The sequence below is a fragment of the Bos mutus genome, chromosome X (assembly GCF_027580195.1).
Source record: "Bos mutus isolate GX-2022 chromosome X, NWIPB_WYAK_1.1, whole genome shotgun sequence".
NCBI lineage: Eukaryota > Metazoa > Chordata > Mammalia > Artiodactyla > Bovidae > Bos > Bos mutus.
The window spans coordinates 54,020,888-54,027,390 of record NC_091646.1 but is presented as its reverse complement, the minus strand read 5'-3'; positions in this window follow the sequence as shown (position 1 = coordinate 54,027,390).

Sequence of the window (6,503 nt, the reverse complement as noted above, 5' to 3'; positions counted from 1 at the left end):
GTGTTTGGCTAGTTTTCCAAGCAGAATAAAGGACTATTCTGTTTGACTAGTAATGAGGGCTATACAAGTCAAACTTAATAGTGACAACATATTCCAATTTTCATGAAATAGAAACAAAAATATGCAGATAGTTTATTTTCACCAAAATGGACTGAGTTGGGCAAATCTTGTAATTTTGCACTGTTTTTAGAGCAAAAATCTTAAAAGGCTGAAATAGTCCAGGACAAATTTTCCAAGGACTTCTCTTAAACCTTTAATATTCAAATCATTTTCTTTTGGTAAAACCTTGGCATTAACCTCCTCAGTTTTATTTGTTCACTGGTCTTACTCTATCAGATGTTCAGTTGCGGTGCTGCATGTGATCAGAGTAGTTCTTCAGCATCAATTTTATCAACTGCTTGCAATACTGAACATTTTGCAAGATTTGCAATTTCACTTTAAAATTGGTTTCCATTGTATTGTCTGACAATATCAGATAATCTACCACATAAAGATCAACATGTGTGTTGTGTTAGTCTCTCAGTTGTGTCCGACTCTTTGAGACCCCATGGACTGTAGCCCACCAGGCTCCTTTGTCCATGGGATTCTCCAGGCAAGACTACTGGAGTGGGTTGCCATTTCCTTCTCCAAAAAAGTGTAAAATCAAGATGATAATCGTACTTAGCAGCACAGTCGCAATAAAGCATCACTGAGATCTGAGGAAGTATTCTCTTCTTAGGAGTTCCTGCTTTAGACTGAGTTAGCTTCAGATCAACATCAGTTCAGTTCAGTTCAGTTGCTCAGTCGTGTCCGACTGTGCGGATCAACATAGTCTCATACTAAGCAAGAAGAGATACTTGAGTACAGACTAATTTTATAGGAAGTCAGTTCATTAGTGAATAATTTGCATTTGACTTTCATTTGTATCCTCTTAACTTTGGGGACATGGATAAAGGAGACTCGGATAATGAAAATCACCTGTTAAATCAGGATACCGTCAAACCCAGTCAACACATACGTGATTTGATATTTTGTGTGAGAAGATGGTTCACAGCAATACCAACCAAATTAATGTGGTTGATTTAAAGTTAATGCATACTCAGCAGGAGCTAAAAGGTGCTAGAACACCAAGTCAGTTATACCCTCCCCAACACCTGATACTGGAAATTCAACCTAAAGGATTTTATTTCTTTATTCTAAAGTTTTATTTCTGACGTTAAAACACAAAACAAATGTAGGAGTGAGGTAGCATAGGATGGTGGGTGAACTAATAGGTGTCCAATGGGAATGCCTATGTTCAAATATAATCCCTGCCACTTACTGAGTGACACTGGCTAAATTGCTTTGTCTCACCCTATCTTTCTCAACTGTAGAATGTGAGATAATAATTACACCTATCTTGTAGAATATTAAATAAGATAATTTTTACAAAGCACTTAAAATTGTTCCTAGCCCATGAACATCACTCATAAATGTTATTTTTATCAGTCATTGATTTCTTGCCATGGGCAGGTTTCACACTCTTTCCTGAGGTAGGATTCTAGGGATTGAGTAGGACAGTGCAGGGTGGGAAGTAGAGTTGGGGGTTAGAAAATGGTGACGGACACTGGTTATGTTCCAGTGTCTCCTGGATTATAGTTTATGGGACCGTGAATAGAATTTGTACCCTGCTGTTGTGTGAAAATTGTATAAATCGTAATTATGTTGAATTGGTTCATAGTGCTTTTCAGGTCTACTATATCCTTCTAATTTTCTGTCTGTTCAATCTATTAATTTTTCAGAGTTTGATATTGAAACTCCAACTGAAAAATCTTAATTTATTTACTTCAAAAATAATTGTAATATATAGTGGAACTATATGTAACCTTGTTGTGTATATACCAAGTCTCCTGTAAATGTGTCATCATACTTTCATAATTTAAAAAATAAAATGATGAGGGACAAAATTTTACTTTCTGAGGATTAGATCTGTCTCATGGCATTCCAATTCAATCTTAACTTTTCCTTTTCAGCAGTTTGGACAAATCTCATCCCAAATAATGTTTATTATACTACATCTGTATGTCATTTTACATTATAAAATGTTCTTGACTGAACTGAGAAGAAAATATTCTTAATATCCTAGTTATAATATTCATGTAAGTAACAGCTCCTAGTAAAATTATTTTGTCTCCTAGAACAGAGAGCTTGATATGGCAACTGCCAAAGAATACTGTTAAGGGTGTCAGAGCTCCATTTTCCAAGAAATTGCTATCAGAAGAGAAGCAATCACTCAACAGAAAGAGAGACTTTCTCAAGGCTGGCATATTTTGTCTCCAGGAAAAGTTGTTGGGGTGGAGGCTTAGGGCATGATATCTAGGCTGAGAGGCAGAATTTGTTACCTTTTCAGGTGCTGGATACATTATTTTAATGCTGTCTGTGATATTTGGCTTTCTCAGGCCACCCAGCAATGACCCATGACATTTGTTTCTGACCCATGCCATTTGTTTGTTTTGTCACCCAAGTGTACACTTGATATACTGTAGGTCACCATGTCAAGTTTCCTACTTGATTTTGTTATGATTGTAAGATTGAGAAGATAAGGGATGGATAAGGGAAGAGCCAAATCTCTGAAGACAGGGCCTCAACCCTCCATCCTCTGCCTGGAACCTACATTAACACATTAACTTTTAGCATTCCCATCTCATATTCTTTTTTCTTTGTCCCATATCTATGTAAATGTTCCACGCTTTCTTACCCCTGTGTCTTTGCTCATTAATTAAGTCATTTCACAAACATTTATTGAACACCTGCTATGTGCTGTGAACTGTGCTAGGAATTGGAATTATGGTGGTGAATAAGACAAATATGATCCTGGCTTGAAATACTTTTCCCCCCTATTTATCTTTAAAAATATCCACCATTCATCAAGACCCAGCTCCAAGTCCTCCTATTATATGTACCTCTCTCTGATAAACTCAGTCACAGGACCTCTTCTTGCTCTCAATTAGCATTTAATTGATACATTATTCATTTGACTCTTATCATATACCCTGTAGTAATTGTTAAAATGCTTTGGGCTGCAAATACTACCTAGTTATTAGAAGCTGAACCACAAGCAGTCAGGAAGAAGGTGGCCCTAGAGTTGATCTGGCATCTTAGCAATGTTGTTATTTAGGAGCCAAGCTGCTTTGATCCTTCTATTCTGCTTTCGTCAGTGAGTCAGTGCTGTTTTCTCTCATGGTTTAAAAATGGCAGCTGTAGATCCAAGCATTACATCATTATATTACAGTGTCTAAAGCAGGATGCAAGAGGGGAACAGTGACACCAAAAGAGACCCCTCCTTCTATGCATTTTTCAGAAGCCCCAGACAATTTTTTTGTCATTGGCAAAGGGCACTGCAATTTCAATTATTGGTTTAGATCATTTAGAATTCAGCCCCTAGATTTGGACATATTGCTGCCAGAACAATACTGGGGATCTATTAGGAGAGAAAGAATGAGAAATTACTCTTGGCTAGGAAACCAACTTCATATAGCACAGTTTTTATGATTTTGATTTGTATATTTATTAGCTATACAACCTTGGAAAAATTAGCTAGCCTTTCTAATTCTCAGTTAATGCATCTGCAAAATTGGGCATAGTAATACCTATCTTACAGGATAGCTATGGGCATTAAATGAAATGCTGATGGAAAAAATGCCTCGTACATAGTAGATGCTTAAGAAATGTTTCCTATATAAATAAATCAGGCATGGCTAGAAGAGCAGGACTATGACCATGCTCCTAGATTCTGATCTGTAGTTTTTGTCCCAGCTTATAGACATAATTAGAGTGAAGCTTTGCAATGTTGTTTATATGTATAGGCTAAATGATCACTTAAGATTGTAATACATGGAGTTTGGAAAGGAGCTCCCATGACTAAAAATACCTTCTTCACAATTTGTGTGGCTCATTTCTCCTGTTATAATTAGGTGATCCTTAGAAACTATTAGACAGCCATATCTCAGTGCAAATTATGTGATCAAATTTTTTCCCATGATGACTTAGAGTGAGCTGGAGGATGAGATATAGGTCTAGAACACCAAAGAGAATATAATTAACTCAGTTTCTTCCTTCAGGTTCCAGAGCTCAGGATATAATAAATTACTTCATACTAAGATGTTAATATCTAACTCCAATCTACTGTGTTAAACAGCCTAGTCATGTATATAGACTTTCCCATCTAGACAGACTCTGGAATCAGACAGATTTGAACTTGAATCCCATCTCTTACTTAGTGTGTGATTGTTACCACCTTCTGTAGCCTCTTTGGGCCAGTTAGGCACCTGTAAACTAATTGAAAATATTGGGTTTGCCAAAAAGTTCGTTCAGATTTTTCCATCAGATAGTGTAAAAAACCTGAACGAACTTTTTAGTCAGCCCAATAGTAACAAGAAAGCTCATAGAATCTAAAGCATTAAATGAGACTGTATCAAAGCATTTAGCACTTATCTAGCACATGCTAAGTTGGCCCAAACATTCACTATTAGTATTGTCATTTATTAATGTAAATATTATCATCAAAATTATTTATGGTGCAGAAATAGCAGTGAAGATGATCCTATCCTGCCTTGAAGAAATGAGTACATTGAGTTTAATTGGTTTGCCTTAAACCTGCCAGGAAGGTTATGGTAGAGCCAGGGCTGGAATCTAGGCCTCCAGCACAGAGCCAGAGATTCTTCTGCTTGGATTAAAGAGTCTCTCAAAGACCAATATGCTCTTCCTGACCAAGGCTGATTCTAATGACACAGCTAATTTGTGGCAGCTGTTTTGACAAAGGAACAGGGTTAAAAACACTGGTTGTTTTTTTTTTTTTTTTTAGCAAGCAATGTATGACACAGACAGACCTGGCACGTATTCCATTCACCACTTCATATTTCTCACCCAGGCTCAGGAGGGATCAAACTTACACATGGACTGGGAGTCAGAAGTGTAGCAAGATGGTCTGGTGCCAGACACAGCTTATCAGTCTTGTTCACTAGTATATGTCCATCCAACTCTTAGAACAAAACCTTTCAGGTGGCAGGTGCTCAATAAATATGTGCAAAATGAATGAATTTGGTAATTTTGGAGAGGTGAATATTTAGTGGTTAGGATTCTTTTTTAGTTTATAAAAATATCATGAACCTACCTGATTTTTGCACTTGGATCATTTGAACTGCATACATCTTGTTCTAAAGACAGAATGTAAAAATGAACCAGCAAGGCTGGGTTTTTTAATTTTCCCAATACAAGCCTGTACTTTGGACAAGCTTTCATTTCATACAGGGTTTGACATTAATATTAGTCTTCTCTCAAACTGCTCACAAATCACTTCCCGCAGTGAGAGCTAATTTTCTATAGGAGCAGCAAAACTCAGTCCTTGGGAGCAAACTCAGCTAGGTCTTTCTGGCTTCTTGAGAAATGAAACAGACAATGGTTTAACTTAAATTGCACAGCACAGATGCGGAGCCTTGAAAAATAAATGGATGAAGCAACCCTGAATTAGGAAAAGATAAGAGTCTCTTTTAACAATGGGCATTCTATAGTCATGACTCATTATTTTCTCCCTCCACCTCTTTAGGGGCCCTGATTGTGTTTTTGTTTTCTCCTCCATCCCTATTCCCAGGAAACATTTCTTTTCAGTCCTTTAGACTGAATGGTAAATGTAAAATTGCTCATTCATTAATTCACTCCTTTGTCATTTTGTTTCCTGAGTGTTTGCTTTCTGTCAGACCCTGTAAAAACCCTGAGGGGTCAGAGATCTGGGAGGCATATTTACTGCCTTCAAGGAATTCACAATGCCTGTGGGCGTAGACAGACATACAAACAGATGAGTTATAAAGTAACATAGTTAAGTGCTATTACCAAGATATGAGCCAAATGCTGTGGGAGCCCAGTTCTCTTTCCCAAGAGTATCTGATTTATCATCTTTATCTCTAATTCTGAAAGAGAATGCAAAGTTCTCATTAAATGATTTTAAGCCTCAGAAAACAGACTGGAGAGATATTTTTGGCAAAGGACACCTTCCTGTTGTCCCTGAAATAACATTAAGAGGCTGCCTACCCCATCTCTGTGTATGTAAGGCCAGTCTTGCTAATAATAGTAAGACTATTATTACTTCCAACAAATTAATAATGCAGCATCTGGCTCAAAAGGAAGTGCTCCCATCAGCGGGGGCGGCGGCGGGGCGGGGGGAAACATGTCTGCTGTGATACATCAGAAGCAGTTCTGGGGATGACGGTAGAATGACATGGAGGGTTACTTATTTTCTGGAACTGCCTCTAAAGCAGTCATCTCACTTGGCATCGCCCATTTAATGGAAACTAAGCACCTGAAAGAATCAAAAGTGAAAGTTTCTATAAGCACTCAGATGTAAAAGTTGTTGGGTCTTCTACCAGTCCAAATGGGCCATTCAGAAGTAGTCAAAATTTTTCAGTTTACAAAGGGTTCCTGCTCAATAGTCCCCATTATTTCAAGGCACCTGAAATCTGGGTTTGAAACTTTTCATGCATGACCTGCCC